Source organism: Canis lupus, chromosome 18 (genome assembly GCF_011100685.1).
Source record: "Canis lupus familiaris isolate Mischka breed German Shepherd chromosome 18, alternate assembly UU_Cfam_GSD_1.0, whole genome shotgun sequence".
Classification (NCBI taxonomy): domain Eukaryota; kingdom Metazoa; phylum Chordata; class Mammalia; order Carnivora; family Canidae; genus Canis; species Canis lupus.
This window is the reverse complement of record NC_049239.1, coordinates 19,555,719-19,581,499: the sequence shown is the minus strand read 5'-3', so window position 1 is coordinate 19,581,499 and position 25,781 is coordinate 19,555,719. Positions and strand designations below refer to the sequence as shown.

The 25,781-nt window shown below is 37.1% G+C and overlaps 1 protein-coding gene across 8 annotated transcripts in view; it reads left to right on the top strand.

Moving 5' to 3' along the window:
- MAGI2 (membrane associated guanylate kinase, WW and PDZ domain containing 2) overlaps positions 1 to 25,781 on the top strand; it is a 1,330,046-nt gene that overhangs the window by 486 nt on the left and 1,303,779 nt on the right. The gene's annotated exons all lie outside the window — the stretch shown is intronic.

Sequence of the window (25,781 nt, the reverse complement as noted above, 5' to 3'; positions counted from 1 at the left end):
GACGGCGGGGCCGGCGGGGGGCGCCCCGGGGCGGGAGGGGGGCGACGGCGGGGCCGGCGGGGGGCGCTCCCGGGGCGGTGGGGGTGCGACGGCGGGGCCGGCGGGGGGCGCCCCGGGGCGGGAGGGGGGCGACGGCGGGGCCGGCGGGGGGAGGCTCCCGGGGCGGTGGGGGTGCGATGGCGGGGCCGGCGGGGGGCGCCCCGGGGCGGGAGGGGCGACGGCGGGGCCGGCGGGGGCGCCCCGGGGCGCGGGGGCGCACGGGCAGCCGCGCTGTGCAAGGTGCTCGGCCTGCGGGACCCCGGCGGCGCCCGCGAGCTCGGGGGGCGCCTGGCTGCGCGTCGGGGCTCGGCCCGCGGTGCACGGGAGCCTCGGGGCGGGCGCAGGAGCTGCCCCGGGCGCCCTCGGGGCGGCTGGGCGACGGCCAGGGCAGGGACGCGGCGCGCGGGGGCTCGCCCGGCTCTCGGCGAACTTTTCCCGGTCGGCCCGTGTCCCCCCGCCCCCCCGCGCATCATGTGGGCACCGCGCGTCACGTGCGCCCTGACTAACGGGCGCTCCCGGGCCGGCGGCCGCAGAAGGCTCGAGAAGGCGGGCGCCCCGGAGAGGAGCGGGGGGCGGGGGCCGGCGGCCCGGCCTGGGTCCCCGGGCCTCCCCGGAGCCGTGCCGGGCCGCGGCCGCCGCAGCTTGCAGGGCTCGGATGGGCTCCGATGGGCTCGGCTCTGCCGAAGGGGAAGTAGGTCCCGGCGGAGGGCGGCCCCGGGCCCGGCGAGGCCCCCGCCCCGAGCCCGCACGTGCGCCCCGTCCGGCCGCCCCCGCCCGCGCCCGCGCCCGCGCCCCCGCCCCCGGGCCTGCGCGCAGCCCGCCCCGACCCGGCGACCGCCCCAGGACACCCTCCTGGGGGACCGTCCGCTCCATGACGTCCGCTTAAAAAGTCAGCGAGGGAAAGAGAAGTCTCGGGCAAAATTTCTAAAGTACAAATTGCCGCACAGGACAGCGTCCTCACTGGGCTGCCGGGGCTGCCGGCCGCCGGCTCTAGGCCCCCGGAGCTCACAGCTGCGCGCCCCGAGCATCCAGGAGTTTGGTAGGAAGGCAGGCTCCTCTCTTGCTACCGTGCTGAGGCTCAACCAGAGGGATGCGTGTGAACGTATTTGATGCCATGATACTGTCTTAGGGCGGTAGTTCCCAGGGTAGAGTCCTTCCTGCCCGCGCCTTGCCTGGCAGCAGCTCAGCATTTGGAGGGGTCGGTGGCAGCGGCAGGCGGTGCGCTGTGAGATCCCACTAATGACAGCATCCTAATGAGGTGACGGTCCCACTGTCATTGGCGGCGGTGGCCACATTTTAGTGTTGTCTTCTTTCTGAGCACCGCATGGTGAGGAGGACCCCGGCAAACTGACTCTAGCAGCAGCAAGACTGTGTCCAAAAAAAGAAAGAGAGGCAGGTCAATCGGTATCATAGATCTATTCCATAAAATCCAATAGGAAGGCTTGGAAAAGTGAGGGCATGAAAGCTATCATTATATATGGAAAGGCTATCAAATAAGAAAAGGAATTTTGACTATCCGGTGATAACTTCCACAGGGCAAAAGTAAGATAAATTCATAGAAAATTGTAAAGCATGAAACAAACGTCTTTGTTTACATGAAAAAGATGAGCTTTCTAAAAAAAAAGAGAAAGATGAAGAATAAGATGAGCTTTCTAACGTAATTTGCCAAAAATCTTGGGCTATATTGTGAATTCATGAGCTCCCTGTCATTTGGGGTCTTTATGAAGAGGCCAACATGACCAGATGCCGTGAGTCCAATGTAGGATGGGGCCTGGACTAGATGTTATTTAAATCTTGCAGTGATTTGATCCAAGGTACTCTCTGATCACTCAACTTCTATATAATATTTTATTTGAAAGATCATCGCTTTTAGAACTCACGGAACATACAAATATAAAGTGATATATATATATATAAATATATAAAGTTTTCTAAGGGAAAAATCTCTCTCCTTTCTGTATTCACTCTCAGTTCTGGGCTTCACTTGGTCATTGATGATTGATGCTTGTCATGATATTCAGAGTCCCCGGGAACCTGATTCACGTCCTGAGTCATTATTGATCAAAAAAGAAAAAAAAAGTGCTTCCCTTAACTTTTGTGGAAAAATATAATCTTCTTGTATATTCTTCTAAATATGATGATTCATATATGCTATTCCTTTATTGAAATCATTCTTTTCCTTGCCAAACAACATATAGGTTTATTTTATGGATCATAGTAAGCAAAGTAAAATTTCCATACTGTTAGATAATGGTGCCTGTATCTCTTGGGTTTTACCTCAGATTTCACTTCCTACTTAGACAATTTAGAAGCTCTTGATTCAGTATTTTTATTTATAATGAGTCAATAAACTAGCTGTCATATAGCTGGAAAACTTAAACAGGGTCTGTGAAGAAGTTGTAGTTTTAAAATATGAATGGGATAATTGATTTCTGAATACTCATTTAAACATTGTGAATTATGCAAAAGCTACATTCATAATCAGGTAAACTAAGGCAGATTTTCCAAAGAAAGGGAAACGTTTAAATAACAAGAATATTGATAAGAAGTGTACCAGATAAAATTGCACCATTTACCCTATTTTTATTTACTTGTTTGGCTAATTTGACATTATAGTTAAAATTATTTTATTTCATTTTTACTTTTATTTATTTTTTCTATCAGCACCGTGTTTTTTTATTTTTGAAGATTTTATTAAGTTTTGTATTTTAATTCTCGTACAGTTAAATCTTTTTTTTTTTAATTTTTATTTATTTATGATAGTCACACAGAGAGAGAGAAGAGAGAGGCAGAGACATAGGCAGAGGGAGAAGCAGGCTCCATGCTCCGGGAGCCCGACGTGGGATTCGATCCCGGGTCTCCAAGATCGCGCCCTGGGCCAAAGGCAGGCGCCAAACCGCTGTGCCACCCAGGGATCCCTCTCGTACAGTTAATACACGGTGTTATATTAGTTTCAGGTATACAATATAGTGATTTAACAATTCTATTATTTTATTCTATTAACAATTCTATTTATTATTATTAAATTTTCATAGTTTTAAATTATCACGATTTTAAAGGAAGCGAACTAGTAGAATTTTAAGATCTACTAGACAAAGTAGATGTATCATAATTTTCCTACATCATTTAAATGTCCTTAAAACCATTTTAAAAACCATTTGAATAAATTCAAGGGATTCCGTTTTTAATTTAAGCTGCTTTTAATCCACACAGTGATGAGTAATATATGAAAAATACCATTTATTGTCACATCCAATTATTTTTTATAAACTCTGGCTTTTTAGTTTATAATGCTCTTCTCACCAAAGCATTTAATTCTAAATTAGCAGTTCTGTTCCACGATCTCATTAATGCAGCAGAACCAGTTGAAGGAAGTGTCTTGAAGTGATTTTGAGATCTGTGCTGAAGTGGTAAAGGTTTCTTTTCTTCTTCTTTTCTTTTCTTTTCTTTTCTTTTCTTTTCTTTTCTTTTCTTTTCTTTTCTTTTCTTTTCTTTTCTTTCTTTCTTTTCCTTTCCTTTCCTTTCCTTTTCTTTTCTTTTCTTTTCTTTTCTTTCTTTTCTTTTCCTTCCTTCCTTTCTTCTTTCCTTCTTTCTTCTTTCTTCTTTCTTCTTTCCTTCTTTTTTCAATTTTGCCACTAAAGTTCACAGCAGCCAGTTACATAGACCATTGTGTCCTACATTTCTTGCGCTGTGGCTGCTACTGCATCTAATCCTACATGGAGACCTACATAGCCTGGACTTATTTTCCCATTTAGGATCTTACAATGGAAAGTAAAAGGCAAAAAGTTTTCTAATTCTTCCCATGTGGAAGAAGGGCCAAATAAGGCCTTTGAAATTCAGTTCTAGAGATGTACATTGCTTTCCCTCCTATTGCTCCTTTCAAAGCTGTTTTCAAAGGAAAGTAGATCCACATTTATTAAGAGTCATGCTTTCTTCTTGACTGACTTCAGGCTAGTATCATACAGTTAAACCTCTATGCTGCTTTTTATTTGGAAAGGTAAAAGCAAATTATGTCAAATTTTCTCCAATAAAGATTGACTTTCCTCCGTAAAAATTTAAGGTATGTGGATTTTATTGACCAATAAACAATCAAATTGTTAGAACAATTTGATTAGTTGGTTATTTTAGAATAAAGTATCTTTAATGTTTTAGAACCAGGTTAATGAGACAGTTGTTATCTTTGGGCATAATTTATGGCTGGTGCTACTATAGTTTTTGGTGTATGTACATAATTTAAATGGTATGACCTTGAATGTTAAATATGACTGCTTTTTTATGTGTGTCTTTCGAATGAGAGTAATCTCAGGATGAAATCACAGCTGAGGTATTTAAGTGCCACAGCCTCAGCTCTTAACATTTATACTGTGTGATCTTTTGGCATATTTATTATGCTCGCTTTCCTTTTTAGTTTCTTGAAACTCACACATTCACTCTCATAATTAGCAAAAAGTTTTCACATTTGACAACCCCAACTGCTTATAGTTTAAACGGTGGCTTTCAAACGCATAGCAGACCTTGCTTAAATCATTTCCCGCAAGAGGTAGGATAGAATAGTGGGTGTTTAACCTCTGCCTGGGTTTGAATCTTGAGTATGCCACTTAGCATGGGCTATTTACACAAGTTATCTAGACTGACGTAGCACCGGTACCTTGAAAATATTAAGTAAATAATGTATTTATATAAGATAGTGCCTGGCTGATAATAGACCTTAGGTAAGTATTGTTCCAAATAATTGTTATTCCAGACATATTGGTCATTTTGAGCTGGTGACATATGAAATGTTTTTAACTTTAAAGGTATTTTACTCTTTATTGAAGACTAACTGAAATATATGCAATGATTGCCTAATTTTCATGTACTATTCTTGAAAGAGAAAAGTAGTAACGAGTAAAGTTTCTATTCTTGAACGCCGTTAAGTGGAATGGAACATATTTTTACCTTTTAAAATGAACTCCAACTGATGCCGCCTTTATGTGTAAAGATCAGTGTTTTATATTTATTTTATATTTTAGCCATTGTTTGTTTTCATTCAGTAGTTTATGTTGTATGAATCCTTCACTTTAGGCTTGACAAACTTTGAAATCCTATTAGAATTCACAAATTTAAGTTTAGGAATTTATTTATACGTTTTACATGTGACTGTTTTAGACACAAGAATCCTGTTTTAAGGGTGAACTTTTACTTCTCAGCTAGAAATCAAGTACCTCATAAAGCAAAACATATAATTCATAAGTGTTCACAGTCCACCATATATAATAAAAATGCAAAAAAATTCAGCATGGAGTTTACTTTGCACTTACGAGAATGTCAGTAGTCCAATGTAAGTAATTCTCTATATTACACTTTTAAAAATGAAGCAACCAATAATATATTTACCATCAGCCCCGCAATGATTTTAGAATTTTAGTTGAATTAATCCTATCCTTGATTTCAATAGAAACTTCTACCTTGAAGCTCCAGTGTCTAATATTAAATTAAAAAATATTTCTTAGCTACAATCTATTTACGTGACAAAAACATGGAACAGGGTCTTACAAATTTTTTAGTAGTGTGACCTTTTAAAAATGATTTGTTTCATATCATTCCCAACTCTCTTCCATCTCCAGTAAGGACTGATGTGCTATTTCTTTTAATAAAAGTAAACTTTAATTAACATTATATAGATAAATTAATAATAGGTTCATAATTACTGAATCCAATTAGTAAAAGACATGCATCTGCTATAACGTGTTGTAAAATGTTCACATCATCAGAGAATTAATAATTCCATTATTGCATTTCATTGACACATTATCACCTCTTTTAAAAAATTTCCAGATATAAATTTTTTAAAAAACTTTAAAAATTAGTATTAAATGTAGTACATAATGTTGATTGTTTTGGATAGTCTGGAAGAAACCGAAAATATTTTTTTCTTTGACAGCTGATTGAATATTCACTCGAATGCATCCAGTGTCTTAATTTTCAATAATGAGTAGATATTTTATTTATTTTATTTATTTATTTAATTTTTTATTTTTATTTTATGATAGTCACAGAGAGAGAGAGAGAGAGAGACAGAGGCAGAGACATAGGCAGAGGGAGAAGCAGGCTCCATGCACTGGGAGCCCGAAGTGGGATTCGATCCCGCGTCTCCAGGATCGCGCCCTGGGCCAAAGGCAGGCGCCAAACCGCTGCGCCACCCAGGGATCCCGGGAATGAGTAGATATTTTAAATAAATGATTGGGTTTTTTCTAAAATTTATAATTATATGGCTGCTCTATCTTGGAATACATTACTATTTGTAATTGTCATATGAATCTATATAAGGTTTTATGTCATTTTCAGTTATTTTGACCCACTTAAAAAAAATCACTGTCAAAAACATGGAAGTTATTATATATCTAGTAATAGCCAAAAACAAATATGCGACAGAAAGAAATAAAGTTTTCTAGTTTCAAATAAAGGATATTCTATATATATTAATCTTTTTAAAATAATATTTTATTTATTCATGAGAGACACGCAGAGAGAGCCAGAGACACAGGCAGAGGGAGAAGCAGGCTCCCTGCAGGGATCCAGATGTGGGACTCGGTCCCGGGACTCCAGGATCACGCCCTGGGCTGAAGGCAGACGCTCAACCACTGAGCCACCCAGGCATCCCCAGATACTCATTTTTCTAATGACAAATTTTTGAAGAATTTTTTCGAACCTTTTAACTGCCTACAGTGAAATTTGTGCATATGAAATCAGATTTTTCCTTAAATAACCATAGATTTTATTAAATGACTCTGTGAAATAAGCAGGAAGAAGCAAACTTGTTTAATTTTAAGAAGTATATTTTATTCATCTTTTATCACATTACATTGTGTTTTAAGAAATTTCGTAAAACATGAGTTTCCCAAATATCATAGATTTGGAGTAGCATAAAAGTGGTTTTCACTTTAATTTCTGAGTAAAAATGTTGTAAAAAATATTTTTTTAGCATTTATTTTTCATTTTATGGGTGAGCAGTGTTGCTTATCCCAGTGATTTCTATTGCTGTGTATAGGAAGTTTTATACTTAGCTAGAATGTACCTCAATACAAGGATAACAAGTGCTGTAGAAATCCACAGAATATCTAGCAATATAACCTAAACTTGGTCAAAATTTGATTAGCTGGATTGCAAGCATGAGCAGGTTGTAGGTATATGAAATGTCCAGGGTTACATCTCTGAAGCCTTCTGATTAGTCAACAGCTGATCCCAGTTTGCCTTACTTTGCACTCTATGTTGTAAGGATGTTACAGCAACTCTTTACTAGTTAAAATTTCTTTAAAAAGTAACCAGCATTTAGGCTTTTTAAAGGGTCCTAAACCTGTCAAAAGTCTTGGCTTATTTCCAAAAGCATCTTGACCAGGAATAACTGTAATCTTGCCTTTCTAGCAAGTTAGGTGCCTAGGGGTTGGATTATTTTGTTGGTGGTAGGATTGGAGCCTCAATAGAAAGAAGTTGATCCCTCTCTGGAAGAGCAAGAATGTTATCAAGATGCTCCCACCTATCTGCAGTTAAAGCACTAAAACCTTCTTTCTTACTGTGTTTCTTACTGAAACATCTGTACTGGAATCTCCTTTGCCTCTGGTTGAAAGTGCCCATGTTTTTTTTCTTCAGTTCAGTGTGGGAGATTACTCTAGAGAACAGCAGATTTATTTTGCTTCTTTATATACATGGGAATTACACAAATTTGGGGGCACATACACATTTTTCAAACACTAAGGTTTAATGCCAGTTTTAAAATCAATAGTCCCAGAAAGATATTTATGCATGTAAGGATATAGTCTTTTTTTTTTAGGAAAAGAGTTACATAAAATTATGCTGTGTGTGACAAATTTAGCCGAAAAGCTTGTATACCCACTTATTAATCTTCAATTGTGACTAATATTTTAAACCCTTCTTAGCTCTGAGAGTGGGAGACCATAAAGACATAATGGAATCAAGTACCCAGATGATTTCTATGTTTCATATATTAGTCCTTAAAAAGTAATAATGAGAAGCCAGATTTTAATAGTTTGGAATTTGATTATTTTTATTTGCATGGCCAAGTGGCTGATGGACTACATAATGCCTGGGATAATGCTCTAATGTTAAGGTAACAAAAGATGAGGCAGGGACAATGGGCATGCTTATTCATCATCCTAATAAGATATTTACAAAGTGGTTTTAATTTTTATTGATTTAGATGTCTCAGAGTAAGATGTTGGATCCAACATGCTATGGTTATAAGGTATATTACAATTCTAAAGAAGTAATCATTTAAAAATAAGTTAAATGATACTTAATTTATGACTATTTAGCTAAAATACAGGTACTGGTATTGCTTTAAATTAAAAATAACAAGAAAAAACTAAGTTTAGTTAGTGAGAATCCTAAGAGATTTTGTTATGAAATGTATAATATAGTATTTTGAATTACATTAATGTGTTAAATTTAAAGCCGTTTTTCTCATGTCAAATTAATCCACTGTGGAGTGATACTGTATATGAATTTATAAGTCTATAAAGTGCACATATTACCATAAAAAATCTAAGAAAAACTATGTATTAATGATATTGTTGATAGCTCAAACAATATGCTAAACTGCTACTATGAATCAAGAAAATTCTTTTTTCTTAAAGATTTTATTTATTTATTCATGAGAGACACAGAGAGAGAGAGGCAGAGACACAGGCAGACGGAGAAGCAGGCTCCATGCCGGGAGCCCGATGTGGGACTCAATCTCGGGACTCAATCCCGGGACTCCAGGATCACACCCTGGGCCGAAGGCAGGTGCTAAACTGCTGAACCACCCAGGGATCCCCTGGGAAATGCTTTTTTTAAAAATATTTTCATCCCACCTCTCCTTTTAAAAATAATTGGAAAGTTTTCATTGTATAGTGTGAAGAGCTTCATGACATCCTTTAAGCTCAGGGAAATTGACTCTTAGCATTAATTAAGGAGATGCTTTGCTTCAGTTGAATATGCTTTCAGATTTTAGAAAGTCAGAAAGTTATTAGGGAGACACTGATGATTGTCTACTGGAATGCATTGCTTCTCCTCCTGCCTCCTTCCTTACTAACAGAATGACAGTTTTGTTCAAGTATCCACATTTTGATGTGCTCCTATGCCATGTGTTTTGTATTAGGTTGGCCTCATCCCAAGGGGATGAACTTAGACTAGTGTAAACCAAGCATGGTAATTTCATATCTTTGCCAGTGATTGTTTTAGGAAATGGCTTATAACCTAGTTCTTAGTAATGTAAAGTAAGGTGAATCCCCTTGGGGACGTTCTGAGAAATTTCTTAGTTCTTAAAATAAGATCCAGGACAGAGCTATTCACTTTTTTGTATGTGAAAGTTGCTGAACATGGAGATAATACCTGGAGCAACTGTAGCCATCTTGTGTTCATGAGGAGAGCTACCAAAAAAAAAAAAAAGGTGGAGATTGGCCGAACAGAGTGATTAAAAAGCTACAGCTCCTTGATCAACTGCTGAAATAATGAACCCAGAACCAGGCCTATCTTAGAACTTCTGGTTATTGAGTGAGAGTACACAAGATATTTTAAGCCATTTAGATTGGGTTTTCTGTTATATTGCAACCAAAATCTTCTTACTGATATAACTGTAAAATGACATAAAATAGATATTTAATTCCTATGTTATTGTTTTGGGGAACAAAGATAAAGATCTTCCTGAAAGAGAAATCTATTTGAAGAATAAACCAAGATGTATTTTCCTGTTAGGTAAGCTCCATCAAATTCTAGTATGTATGCATCCATTACCTCATTCAATTTTGCTCTGGTTGGACTCTGTTTTAAATTCCAGAAAATTTTAACCTAAAATATGTAGGAGCACAAATTCATTTTAACATTATCCAAAATAGAGCATAATCAAGAAAGCAAATCAGCTACAAAAATATACTCACAATGCATGCCAAAGCCAACTTGAAATATTTTTTGAATTATGGAGTGTTTACAAATGTCTGTGCCACTGATCCAGGGGTGTATATAATTATAAACTGACTCACCAGAAATGTTCCAACTCCATTTTTCCAGGACTAGAATTCATTTACTTATTATTCAACACACATCTATTGGTAACCTATTCTCTAGCAGACACTGAACTAGAAACTGGTGATAAAAAGATGAATAACCCTTCACGAAGACATCATCCATACTTTCAAGTAGTAACATCCTATTGTATACCTGTGAGACCTGAATTAAGAGGGTTTTTTAAATCTTTTAAATATACTTTCCGTGATATAAACAGAATAAAAGATGAAAAAACAAAACATTATGGAAAAGAAACATGGATTAGGAGTTCCCTAATATTCTATCATGGATTACAGTTCAAGGTGTTAAATGAACTCTGTATGTGCATATTTTTAATGTTAGGTTCTGGGCACTCTGCTACATAATGACCATAGAAAGGTGTGTAAGTCTTGTTTCCACTTCAGTGATTTCACCAATTTCACCGTGCAGTGTAATAGTTAAGATCATGGAGCTTTAAGGAGATAAACAGAGGTGGATTCCAGTCACAGATTTGCCTCATACTAGATATAAATTGAACAAATTGTTTTACATTTTTATAAATCAGCTCCATCCTTTGTAAAATAGGTGTCATTACAGAACCTATTTCATAAAGATGTTATGAGGAATAAATGTTATAATACATATAATATGCATAGCCCAGGGCCTGGAGTATAATGTAGCCTCAAATTATATATATAATAGTATATATGTAGTAAATCAGGCAAGGAAGATAGGAAAACTCTTTTAGAGAAAAAGCAAGGAGGCAATGATATTAAGAGTTTCAAGGAGTATGATAAAGAGGTTCTAAGCACCAAAGTCTGGAACATAATATAGACAAATGTAATGAGTGACTTTGGGGGATTAGATGTGGGCCAAACCATAGTATAGAACTGAATGTTGAGTCACTGAGTATTATCATTATTGATACCAAACATCTGTGCAGTGTTTACTATATGTCAGGAAGAGTTTTAAACAAACTTTAAATACTATTGAATTTAATCCTCATATTATTCTACAAGATAGGTGCTATCATTAAACCCATTTGGAGATAAGAAAACCAGAGCCTGGAGTGATTAAGAAACTCACACCAAGGCCACATCATAATTAGCGGAGCTGAGATTCAAATGCAGTCAATGCTGTTAATCACTATGCTAAATTGCTTCTCCATATTTCAAGTTTTAAGAACAGGATTGACAAAGTCATATTCGCCCATTGTTTTCCCAATGAGGAGAAATGTAGGCAATATTTGTGGACCACATGGAGGCAGTGAAGAGACCTAATTATAGATGGTTGAAGATACAGGCAGAAAGACTTGTTTAGGATGCTATAGAGTTATTCAGAGGAGAGGTATAAGGTCTTGAATCATAACAATGAGGGCATAACAACTAAGTCAAGAAATATACATAGATGGCAAAGTGTCAGTATATCTGATTGGATAGGGATAAAGAATGAGGAATTTTACTTGATTTTCTGGTTTCTGTCAAGTGGCGTCAATCACTTAGAGGCAAAGAGTAGATGTGGGTAGAGGTAATTCCATTTGGGATCTGTTTAACATGATGTACCTGGAAAGAATAGGCATCTGATTATTACAGCCTTAAATTCGGGAGAGTGCTTGGGGTTAAATGTGTAGATTAGGGCACATGAGATTATCCAGCAAAAGAATGTAAAGACAAAAAGACAAAAGAAATGCTGAGGCATCTTTGTTTTAGAAGTCAAGCGATCCCAGGAAAGAACCTAAGACTTATTAGGGCTGCCTTAACTTTGACTGGAGTGCTGAGCCCTGCCAGACGCAACAGAAATGATTAAATGATGATGCCTGTAATGGTTCCATTGTATTTGGCAAAAATGGAGGTCACTTTTGTTTAGTATCATTCGGTAGAGTGGATGGTGCCTGAGAGCCCAATGTCATAGGGTTGAAGAATGAATTGGAAGTGAGAAAATGGAAATAGCCTGTGCATTCTACTCTTCAGAAAGCTCGCATAGTAGTAAAAAAAAAAGTTAAAAAAAAATTAAAAAAGTAGTAAAAAAAAAAGTGAGAAAACGGAAATAGCCTGTGCATTCTACTCTTCAGAAAGCTCGCATAGTAGTAAAAAAAAAAAAGTAAAAAAAGTAAAAAAAAAAAAAAGTAAAAGTAAAAAAAAAAAAAGTAAAAAAGTAGTAAAAAAAAAGTAAAAGTGGCATGCATGATTAAGAGGAGTAGGGGTATGTGTGTGTTTTATGGTGACATTTCTTTTTTTTTTTTTTTTTTTTTTTTTTTTTATGGTGACATTTCTGAATTTGTCACATAAATATTCCATCATTATAAAAATACCCCAGCAAATTAACATCCTTTAACTTATTAACTGAATAAATAATAATAATAAATAATAATAAATAATTCATCGTATTTTTGTTTTATGTCATGCTAAAGCTAGATCCTGGCATTAAAATAATAGGGGTTAGACCCTACCCTCCAAGAATATGGAATAAAAAATACAAAGCTAACCTTAAAATGCTGAGTTTCAGTGGAATGGTACAGAAATAAACATACTGCTCTTAGAGCACTTAAGAGGGCAAAGAAGAAGCAGGGTGGATCTGGAGTCCAGGGACTGAATTGGATTCCAGTCCTAAATTCATTATCACTTCTTCATGGAGGGTTAAGTTCCCATAAGACTCAGCCTCATCATATGTTACATAGGGTTGTTAGAATCAAAGAAGATCATGGGGCATCTGGGTAGCTCCTTTGGTTGAGTGTCTGCCTTTGGCTCAGGTCATGATCCCAGGGTGGGATCGAGCCCTCCTTAGGGTTCCCTGCTCAGCACAGAGTCTGCTTCTCTCTCTCTGCCCCTCTCCCTTCCCACCCCCTTCCTTGCTTTCTCTAATGCTATCAAATAAATAAATAAAATCATCTTTAAAAAAAAGGAGGTAATGCATGAGGAAATATTTTATAAAACTTTTAATGCAGTTAAGTTGGAAGTGTTATTATTTAGTGATACAAGATGGCTGGGAGTAGGGGTAGGCACGCTTCACAGCATAAGGGATTTTTGAGAGTGGCTCTAAAATACGAGTGGGAGTTCAGGAGGGAAGGTGTGGCAAGCAGAGAAGAGCATGGCGAAAGGTAAGAGAGGTAGAAATGATCCTCCCGTGCAGAGCATAAAATACAGATCAACAAAGCCAAAGACACGGGCACCTGAGAACCCCAAGTGGCAACTGAAAATTTTTCCAGGAAGGAAACAGTATTGTATCAGGAAAGGCCTCAAACCTGAACCTATAGAATTTAGATATTATTCCCTAGGTGAGTAAAGCCACTGAAGGTATTTGAACAAGGGAGAAGCATAATCAAAGTGTTTGTTTTTTGTTCATTTGTTTTTTCCGGGGTGGGGCATGGAGGAACTTTGATTTGAGTAAGTATTGGGTGGAGAAGAAATGGATAGCAAAGTCTAAGGTCTGGTATCAGTAGTGGAAATGAAGGGACATGAACTTGAGACATATTTTAGAGGCAGAACGAATCGGAATTTATATCCAGTTGAATGGGAGATAGTGGTGAGGGGAGGTAGTAGTCACAAAGATAATTCTGAGGTTTCTTACTTGGGATAGTTGTGTGAAGTAGATGCAGATGCCATTAACTACAGAGATTAAAATTTAATCTGCAGGGGAAATGGCTTCAGGCTGTTCTAGAAATTAAAAATTGCTCTCTTTGACAAGTGCAGAAGAAGCAGCATGCTACTTTCAGTATATTTTGGCTCTTAGTGAAGAAGTAATATGATTATATTCATGAGATATATATCACTGATATTTTACTTAAGACAATTTAGACTAGGCATCGGAGTTAGAGATAGTGAGTTAACAGAATTAAATTATAAAATGGCCTATTTTTAATTTTTAGATTTTGTTTTGTTTTTTATTTTATTTTGCTCCAATTGACATTATGTAAATAACAGAATGAGTGGAAAAAAATGAGCGCCTTGGAATATAATGTGTTTGAGGTGCCTGGCGGGCAGATGGCATGCTTGTGGTGGTTAGGTTGTTGGTCACATATGTCTAGAGCTCACAGAATTGTTGGAACTGCAGATTGGACAATTGAGTGACACTGTTCTTACAGTGGTACCAGGGGCCCTTCAAGGAGCTATTGTGCCCTTAGAAGAAGAGCCTTGAGTGAGAAGGGGCCAAGAATAGGAATTTGAGGAATGCCTGTATTTCACAGGCCTGCACATAGAGTCTTCTTTACTTAGTACTTCTACTTTGAGGGGGGGAGCATAAATCTTTAATAATATACAAACCATTCCTCTTACATTGGTTTCTTCATAATATGACTCATATTGGAGATAATTATCATATACAGATTTTTAATGTTACTGTATCACTGCTAAGCACTAAAGATAACGTTTCTCTTTCATTAGAAAGCCAAATACAAGCAATTATAGTGAGAACTCTGCCTTCAGCAGTTCTGCTTTTATCTGCTGTATATTTTTCGTCTTAATTCAGAGGTTGCAGAAACTAAACAGTACCTCACTTTTTTATTCTGTGGTACTATTTTGAGATTAAGCTCTATGACCATTGCTGTGACATCTAGACTATATGTGGAGTAAATCCTGAAAATACAAACTCTTCTCTAAATTTTACAAGGAATTCTTCATTCAAACTGTGTTTATAATGAATTACCTTCCTCTGCCATGTAAAATTATTCAAATGTTCCCATATGGCACTGGTTGGAATATGTATCTTTTTGAAGCCTAAAAATTTTATCTTCCTTCTTGTAAGTAGCTTCTTTAGAAATAGGGTCCCAGAAATGAAGTATGAAATACTTTGAACTGTGTATAATTGTAGAACTGTGTATCTGTTATATAGTTTTGTTAATTAAAAGAATGGTGTGTGTGTGTGTGTATGTATATATATATATATACATACACACACACACACATCCCAACATCCCAAAGTTCATTTATTTTATCCAGAGTTGGTATGTGAAAATTAGATCCAGGTTTTTCTAATTCTTTTTTTTTTCAGAGAAATATTCTTCCTTAATATTTTTATTATCAATATTTTAAAATATCAAATCAAATTAATATCCACTACAGTTTTCCAAAGAATTTCTTATCTGCACAAAGCATTCATTTTTCCAGCTCAAAATATAAAATTACATGTACTCAAAATAACTGTGTTAATATTATTTGATATATGTACAAACAAAAGTTAAATGTGGAAAAATTAAAATAAATATTTGTAAGGAGATATAGAAGAATAGTCTTCAATTTTTGGAATTATAATGCCAATTGCATGATAAATTTTTTAATAAATTTATTTTTTATTGTGTTCAATTTACCAACATACAGAATAACACCCAGTGCTCATCCTGTCAAGTGCCCCCATCAGTGCCCACCACCCATTCACCCCTACCCCCTGCCCTCCTCCCCTTCCACCACCCCTAGTTCGTTTCGCAGAGTTAGAGGAGTCTTTATGTTCTGTCTCCCTTTCTGATATTTCCCACACATTTCTTCTCCCTTCCCTTATATTCCTTTTCACTATTATTTATATTCGCCAAATGAATGAGAACATATAATGTTTGTCCTTCTCCGATTGACTTACTTCACTCAGCATAATACCCTCCAGTTCCATCCACGTTGAAGCAAATGGTGGGTATTTGTCGTTTCTAATGGCTGAGTAATATCCCATTGTATACATAAACCACATCTTCTTTATCCATTCATCTTTCGATGGACACTGAGGCTCCTTCCACAGTTTGGCTATTGTGGACATTGCTGCTAGAAACATTGGGGTGCAGGTGTCCCAGGTTTCATTGCATCTGTATCTTTGGGGTAAATCCCCAACAGTGCAATTGCTGGGTCATAGGGCAGGTCTATTTTTAACTCTTTGAAGAACCTCCACACAGTTTTCCAGAGTGGCTGCACCAGTTCACATTCCCACCAACAGTGTAAGAGGGTTCCCTTTTCTCCGCATCCTCTCCAACATTTGTGGTTTCCTGCCTTGTTAATTTTCCCCATTCTCACTGGAGGGGCAAGATGGCGGAAGAGTAGGGTTTTTCTAATTCTTAATGTCATAATAAGATGTTTACTGATTTTCATTTTTTATAATGATTTTCTATTAAGTCAAATATGTTACTTGCACTAAACCTGGAATTCATCAAAGGTAGGGATAGTATTTAATTAATATTTATTTCCTTAGTACCTGGAATGATGTCTGAAAATATGCAGAATGTTTAGGAAACATTTGTTGAATGAATGAATGATAAAGATCTTCTTTCCCCTTAATACTTATTTATTTGAAACATATTGTATTAAGGTTCTCCAGAGTAATAGAACTAATAAGATATATACGTATATCTATAGAGAGAGATCGATTGCTTGATTATAAGGAATTGGCTTGTGATTATGAAAACTGACAATTCCCAATATATTCAGAGTAAGTCAGCTATCTGATGACCCAGGAGAGCTGATAGTGTAGTTCCAGTCTGAAGGCCAGCAGGCCTCAGACCCAAGAGCAAAGTTTCTGTTGAAATTCAAAGGCAGGGAAAATCTGATGTGCCATTTCATAGGCAACTGAGGGGACGTCTTGGGTGGCTCGATGGTTGAGCAACTGCCTTCAGCTTAGGGCATGATCGAGTCCCATTCGGGCTCCCTGCAGGGTTCCCTTTTGCCTGTGTCTGTCTGTCTGTCTGTCTGTCTCTCTGTGTCTCTTGTGAATAAATAAAATCTTAAAAAAAAAAACAAAAAACAAAAAAACAAAGACAATTGGGCAGGAAGGATACTTCCTTACCTGGGAGAGGGTCAGCCTTTTTGCTCTGTTCAGACCTTCAACTGATTGCATGAAACCCACTTGCATTAGGGAGGGCAATATGCTTCATTCATTCTAGTGATTTGAATATTTTTTAAAAGATTTTTTTTATTAACTTATTCATAAGAGACACCGAGAGAGAGAAAGGCAGAGACACAGGCAGAGGGAGAAGCAGGCTCCATGCAGGGAGCCCGATGCGGAACTCGATCCTGGGTCTCCAGGATCACACCCTGGGCCGAAGGCGGCGCTAAACCACTGGGCCACTGAGGCTGCCCAAGGGATTTGAATATTAATCTTATCCAAAAATACCCTCACAGATGCAGCCAGAATAACATTTGACCAAATATCTGGGCACCCTGTGGCCCAGTCAAGTTGACATGTAAATTTATCATGCACATTAGGAAATCTACCCATGATTAGCAAACATTGTTAAGTACAACCATTTTAGCTTACAGCTATATCCTTGAAAAATATTTTAAAACATTTTAAATAATTTCTTTTTTGAATATACTTACAGCGCTCTGTATTATGTTGTGGCAGGTTTTTGGCAGTGTGATCATTACCTACCTCATCCATTATGAGACTCCTTTTGCTGAAAGTGTTATTTTTTTCCCAAAATATACCCTATTTTGTTCTGAAATACATTCTCACTCATAATTAATCTAAATTATGAAATGTTCCTAGTTTATTGAGTAACATTTCATTCTTACACTGAAACTTGTGAAAGGAATCTGTTTTTGTTTAATTTAAAAGTTATATGTTCAGTAGTTGGGCGGTGTGTAACCTATGCTTGCTTGGTTCAAAATAGTATGAGCTCTGCAGAAAGCCAGGTTGCTGAGTCCCTCACCGATCAATATCTAAGAGAGTTTAGCTGCTAATGATTGAGGCAGAATGACATTGCCACAGACCTCCAGTATCAAAAGGCAGCTTAGAAGTTTAGTTAGAATAAGAGATTTTCTTTATTGGGAGAATTAAATTGCCTCTTTTGCTCCAGATGGGAGGTTTTCATCTAGGATGAGAATTGTTTCAGGCTGTTTTATGAGAGAAAATTACTCTATTTGAGAACTAAGGAAAAATGTAGAGGTGTTAGATTAAGTAGTTCATAGTAAATTAGTCATAAAGTGATATTCATATGCCATCACTTTAAAATATTTTTAAATTGTCTGAATAATCAAGTAAAGAGCTCATTCAGTCAAAAAAAAACAGTACACATTTTTTGTACAAAGAATATTTGTTTTTTCCCTTTTTTGTTCTACTTGATATTTTGATGTATTTGGTTGATAGGCAAATCAATTAATTTTCTTATTTTTAAAATTTGAGTATTTGGCATTTCCTGAAGTTATTAATGTCTAACTTAAAAACTCATGTCTGACTTAGCCCAGCAATGTACACATTGCTGAATTTAATAAAAAACATTCAGTATTAATAATAGAAGAAGCTAGGTTGTGTTGACTGCTTAGAACCACAGTCATGTGCACCATGTCATGTGACTGGTTATTTAAACAGCTTGGGCTAGACAGGTACAAACAAGAAATAATTTTTTCTTACTGACCCCTGCGTTACTGTGGACCTCACTGCCCCACCTCATGATTGTGGTTTTCTTTTTTTTTTTTTACTTTAATGTATCAGAGTAGTCTTATTTTCAGATATAAAGCAAATGTAGTCTCTTCACAGTACACATTGCAAACGTTGCATCTAGTTAAAAGGTTTTTCTATATTTTGAGCTCAGTCTTGATCAGGAACTCTGAAAACCAATAATGCAAGATGTTAGTGTGGTCCATTTCGTTGTTTTGTCTGGTTTTGTTTTTTCCTCCAGCTCTCTCCATGCCCACCTACTCTGTCTCCTCAGAGGGCAGGGCAAGGGAGGAGGAACATGAATGAAGGAACAAAGACCTATTTCTTTAGTTCTTTCAAATCTGCCCATATGTGCCCTCTGTTATGTCAGGCATCCAGATGGTGGCTTTCTGTTATGGATAACATTTGTATGTTTTTCAAACATACTCTTGTTTCCTCATCCCTTGTTGCCTACCCCATCGTATTGATTGCAGCATGTCCCGACAGAGGCAGTAGGCTCTAAACCTGACCACTTATGATTCTGCTGTCAGCTCCTGCCCACTGCATTACACCTCCAATTTCTTTCTGTTGCCATCCCCTTGACCCAGCAGGCAGCCCTCCTTTCTAGAGAAGTTTCACTGGCTTTCTGCTAACGTGCCTAATTGGCCATGGAGAACTTCATTCATCCTTGACCCATCATGTTGCAGAAATGCAACCACTTCTCTTTTTGTTAAAATATCCTAAGCGGCTCCACCCAAGCTCCCACCTTCAGAATTCTCTGACAAGAGGTAGGCATAAATCCCTATCTTTATGAATGCCCTCAGGCTCAGGGAAAACTTTAAAAGTTGTTCCAAGAACTCTCTCAGACTTGACTTCTAGGTAGTACCTTGGGGAAACTGTGACTGATTTGAGAATTCATCCAGTGACCAGCCTGGGAGTGATCCTTGTGAGTGACCACCTTTTTTTTGCAGGCAGAACAGTTTAAGAGGGAATTGAGATGACACTTCATTGTCCATTAAGTTTCCCTTCAAGGATTCCTTTTTTGTGGATCTCTTTTCAAATATTCAGTCTTCTCTCATCTAGGCTTTTGGGAGTGATGGTGTTTGGACTGGTTTTACATTAGATATGACTGATAACTTATTTTCCATTGTCCTGAGCTCTGAAGATTTAGCTACATTCCAGGAAAACAAGAAAAATCCCACTTTACATTTAATTATATTCATTTAAGGCTCACATTAACTCTATGAGGAAAAATGATATTTATCATCCCAGTTAAACATGAGGAAACTGAAGCATAGTTTCATTACTTCCCCAAGGTCACGCAGCCTGTTCACGGTCGCTCAGTCCTAAGTGGCTGCCTAACTTTTATCCACTTTACTAAATTGCTAAAATGGAGTAGGACAGAGTCTAGAGGATTAATGAACCAGTCCCCTAGATAGTGTCCCAAACTGCAGAGCAGACAGTTATAATACCCAAATGTGTCATTTTCTAGTTCTGTTTCCCTTTCCAAAGCCTCAAAATTTTTGGTAGAAATGGCATTCATTTCTTTTCCTTTTTCCCATCTTAGAATGATTCAAACACTTCAAAGTTAATTGCTAATTTTCATGCTGAAATCATAAGCATCTTAGAAATGTTGTAATATTTCTTATTTGGCTGTCTCAGTATTGCATAGCATACACCATTGGCAACCATAAAAATACTACAATAGGACTGTGTTAAAAGACAAGGATAATAAAATTCTACAATTGACAAAGAATTAAAAATTCCCTGAACGGTGTTTTTATGCTTTCTGAATTTTTAAAACAAATATTATTTTTGCAAACTTGAAGGTTTATTACATTATCACTTTATGGGAATATTTTTTCTCAGAAATCAAACATTTCTTATTTGTCTACTTTCTTCCCCCTAGGAAATTGTTAGTCTTACTGCTATAGTGACATAAATCTGCTATTTGTTTACACTCAGTACCATCCAGATGCATTATAAATATTGCATTTCTAAAATGTATCTACTTGTAAAATGTAAACTTGGGGATTTGGCTCCAAAGAACTGTCTTATCTCAGGTGTTTCGTTCTATTATGCTCATGTGGAGCTTATATTTAGTATTACTTGAGTTGCAGATTTATTTCATCTTGCCTAGCAGCATCAGCTATTTCCTTCTGCTGGTTCCAATTATTATGATTATTTCCAGCCTGAGTGAAGTTTGGCAAAAGCAAATATAGAAAGGGAAAGAAAAGAATAGGCTATTCCCTCAAGCTAACATTCAAGCTTATCAGTCTTTATTTAACTGCAGAAACCATTTATTAAATATTTGGAGTTAGCAATTTAATATTGATTTTGGTCTTCCTTGGTGTTGCAGACATAAGCCCAAGTATATGCAGCACACAGTTTAACACTATGACATAGTATGGAAGATGCCATTTCCTTGCCTCTGATAGATTGGACCATTGTCCTTTTCTATTAGCAAAGCTAGAGTAAGATGGACTTGTATTTGTTGCGTTCTGTGATATTCATTTCATATGTAGTACATAAACAAGTAGGGGTCATAAGCACATATGTATCACTACATACAGTATAAACAGTATTTATTGTTAGATGCCCAATTACATACTTGGATGAGTTTGGAGACTTGGTATTTTCTTGTCATTCATGCCTGGGGCCCTAGAAAGTTGTATGTTGAGACTGTGGAACTGACAATTGGGTAGGAGTCAAAAAACTTGTTCACATAGTTGCTTTTTTCTCCATGTTTCTTTAGTAACTTTATGGCACACACACACACACACACACACACACATTTTTTCCTTTATTCTCAAGGGCACAAAAGTATTTAATAAGAACCTCTAAGAATTTGAGTAAAAATCTCATTAAAATAAATTTGCTCTGAAGCTTTTCTATAAATTTGAGAATTCAGCAGGAGGGGAGAATAAAAGTCAATTAAATGGCATGAAATTAGATGTTGAATTTGTGCAGTTGATTCATTGTCATTTGTTTCCATATAGTAGTGATTGCTAAGGCTAACTGAAAATTCTACAAAGCCTTATTTTACCAATATAAAGTAGAGAAATGACTAAATGTGGAAGACTGAATTATTGATGTACATTTAAACATTTTAAATACAATATTTAAGAAATTAAACCTAAAATTGCCTTGCAAATAAGAATTTATGTCAAGCACATGTGCAATCTTTGCAATAAATACCATGTTTACTTCTTTAGAAAATTATTTTTTTTCTCTTCTTAATTCATTTAGTTTAAAAAACACATTTAAAAAATTTTCTGAAGTGTTCATTGATAGAAACATTGTTTTATTGTCTAACAATAAATAATATTTCAAGTGGATGGCTTTTTTTAAAGTTATAACACCTATTTAAAAAAAAACAATAAACTTGAAGGAAACAAAACACAAAGCAAAATAAAGTCATTAAATTTGAAAATAGCCATTAAAGCCAACTGCTGGATCATCTTCATTTGGTGAAGTTTCGACTCTGTACTCAATAAAATTATTTTATTGTTGCTATTATTAGGGAAAAATCAATTCTAATATATAGAATTCTAACCCTATGTGAAAAATATAAGATTCTCATAAACTTATGCAGCAAGTTTTTTAAATTTATATTTTGCCTTTGTTGCTAACTTCCAAAAAACAACACAAAACTCTATAGAAGATAGGGAGCAGAATTTTTTTTTAATCAGCATTGTAAATTCTGCAAAGAAATACAGAGAAATCAAAATATTGCTTTTTTATTTATTGACTTGTCAATGAGGCTTATAGAACAATATTTATATTCAAGATTTATTATATATTGAAACAATTTGATTTAACTCAAACAAAATGAAATAGATTGAAAACTGTTCTGTTGAGTAACATTTTTTTTTTTTTTCATAAAAGGTGGGGAAGCACTTTGGTGAATGGAAAAATACATCCTTAATTTATGAAGCATTGCAGCTGTGGATTTCGTGTTGGGGATATTTACATAGACTTGTAGAGTATATAAAGAACTTATTAAAAAAGAACTTATAAACAGGTCATTTCTCTTATATGGCCACACATAGTCTACTTTTATTATTGTTTTCATAATTGATAAGCAAGGCATGCTTATAAAGGCTTTATATAAAGTATAGACCAAATGCTATCTAAATATTTAACTATTGGAAAATACAGAGAACTGGATGTTTCTGTGCCCTTAAAAGTAAGCTTTTCAAGGGTTATGCCTAAGGCAAATGGAAGCAATGGCAATTCTACATTTTCAGTGGGATATTACTAGATTTGTCATCAAATATAATTCAACAAAAAGATGCAGTACAGATATATTTTCAGTTACATTTTCATTTTGCTTAGCACTCAACTTCTGAAGATTTTACTGATTATTCTTCAATGAACAAGAAACAAGAAGGTGGTGATGATTATAATAATTTTGAATTTTAAAATTTGACACTCAGTGATAATCTAGGCATTCCTTACCCTCCTCTATATTTATAACCTATCAAAAATAAGGATAGGCTAGGCTGTTAATAAATAATGATATTCTAAATCATTTGATCTACCAAATAAATATGACTATGGCAAGAAGGTCATTTTTGGTGGTGGTCATGGAGAGTACAATCTATTGCTATAAGACTGTAATATATTTAAAGTGGAATGTCTTCAAGATGGAATGGTTTATTTATTTCACTTTAATCTTCACTCTCTATTTCTACAGATATCCAAATTATTATATTTTCCTCTGAAGAAATGATTTCTTCATGAATAATACAGGCAGACTTATCTGCCTATTTTTGTTTAGTGAATTTATATAGTTATGTTCAGAACTGATTTTCAATAAAGTCTAGTCTTTCTGACTAGACCAAGTTCCATGTTTTCTAGTTGCCTTCTGTATCTTTCCACATGTATGTTCTGCTTCTTTCTTTATAAATCTAAGAGTCAACTTAATTTCCATTTTAGTAAGCTATGCCTTCTGATTTTCCAGGTTTTTCTTTTTTTTTTTTTTAATTTTTATTTATTTATGATAGGCACACAGTGAGAGAGAGAGAGAGGCAGAGACACAGGCAGAGGGAGAAGCAGGCTCCATGCACCGGGAGCCCGACGTGGGATTCGATCCCGGGTCTCCAGGACCGCGCCCTGGGCCAAAGGCAGGCGCCAAACCGCTGCACCACCCAGGGATCCCTGATTTTCCAGGTTTTTCTAATGGTGCCATTGATCTCTAGTTCATCTGAACTGGAAACTTGGAAATCTGTGGCATCCCTTTTCTTTTTTCAGACTCCTTAATTTATTTAATTCTGTCAGTTAGGTCTTGGAAATATTTCTTATCCTTGTTCTTGCTTTCTTTTTCTTCTGTTAAGACTCTATACGTGTCCCTTTATTTCTAATGTCTGTATGTAATACAATAGCTTCTAAACTGGTTTCCTGCTGAAAGTTTTTGCCATTGCCTTACCCATCCAGCAAGTGACTACAGAATTAATCAGCCTAAATAGCACTCAGCATTGTATTCCTCTTTTTCACTCTTCCCCTCCCCCCATTGAATAAACTGCTTCACCTAACATTCCAAATTCCTCACCTGACAACTTTCTACATGTATTTGATACCATCACACTATGTACACACTGCATCTCAGGCGTCTGAACTAGCTCAATTTTATCTTCATCCTTTTGTTCTTTCCTCAGTCAAGAGTATTGTTCTGTCAGCTCCGCCTCCTGAAATTCTGCCTGGCTCTAATGTCACCCCCTTCTTGTATGATTCTTTGATTGCTCTAATTAGAAGTAGTGTTATATACATTCTTAGTTACCTCAATCTTAAGGGACTTATAAACTACCTTGCAAAATCATTTTTTTAAAGATGTTATTTATTTATTCATGAGACACACACACAGAGAGAGAGAGAGAGAGAGAGAGAGGCGGAGGGAGAAGCAGGCTCCATTCAGGGAACCTGACATGGGACTGGATCCCAGGTCCCCAGGATCAGGCCTTGGGCTGAAGGCGGCGCTAAACCACCGAGCCACCCGGGGTGCCCGCAAAATCATTTTTATGCATACCACCTACCTACCATTCCATAGAATTCTTAGGTTTGGAGATTCAAGCTTAAATATTTTTATAGTCCCATTCATTATTGACCTTTCAGAGTAGATGCTCGATATTTTTTGAATGAAAAAATTATCTGTTTTCAAGACAAGAATGAATTTTTGCATCCTTAGACTGCTAATTTAGGTTCTATATTGTATGCAAAGCATTTCTGTCAGATAACAAACTATATCAATGTTTTATTTTTAAATGTTTCCATAAAAAAACCTTCCAATGAGAAGATAGTGAAGTTTGGTGAGAGTAAAGCATTTCTTTTTCTTTTTTGTGGTATTAAAACTAACTGCAGGGGGGATCCCTGGGTGGCGCAGTGGTTTGGCGCCTGCCTTTGGCCCAGGGCGCGATCCTGGAGACCCGGGATCGAATCCCACGTCGGGCTCCCGGTGCATGGAGCCTGCTTCTCCCTCTGCCTGTGTCTCTGCCTCTCTCTCTCTCTCTCTCTCTGTGTTACTATCATAAATAAATAAAGAAAAAGATATTTAAAATAAATAAATAAATAAATAAAACTAACTGCAGGTATTCAGACTGAAGTGACCTAATTTTCAAAAATGCTAAAGGACATAATTATATAATCTGAGTAGTGGAGAAGACGGAGGGAGGGCAGTTCTAATCAAGGTAGAGGGGATAATGGACTTATTGCATTTGCAACCTAAGATATCATTAACAGAGACTGGGAGTTCCCATAATGTCTGAGTCAGTAGTTCAATAATAATTTCTTTCCAAAGAGTAAATTCTAAGGGGAACTGGTTTCAAAACCAAAGAGTTCAGCTCGGACATTGTACATCCCTGGTTAGTTTGACAAATTTATGGAGATAGAATATAAATGCCCAGTTTTCTTGGACAATCCTAGTTATATATGTAGTAATTTTTCAAAATGATACATTTTAACAGACAAATAACTAGTGTCTTCCATTGAACTCAAGAGGGAAGAGTTGGAAGCTGTGGGAAAATGAGAACCTTCCTAGTGTCATAATTTCTGAGAGACAGAAAATCATTTTTTATCTTTGCTTTAGCTCATGGTTATATATTACAGTGACAATCTTTTATGTAGGTCTGAGAATTTCTTTCATGAAGATGCCAAGGAGAAGAGTGAGGAGGAAAACGGGAGGAGGGAGAAGAGAGGTGGAAGATCGGAAGGAGAGTTTGATTTAGTCCAGAACATGAGTTTTTGATCTAATGATCTGTGTGTTCATCTTTGGAAAGTGTTCAGTCAATGGAATTGTTAGAATAATAGTTTTATCTAATAATTCCCATATTGGAGTTCTGTGATTGTGAGTTTAGAGTATACCTAACAGGAGTTGAGCGGGCGACTCCATACAAAAA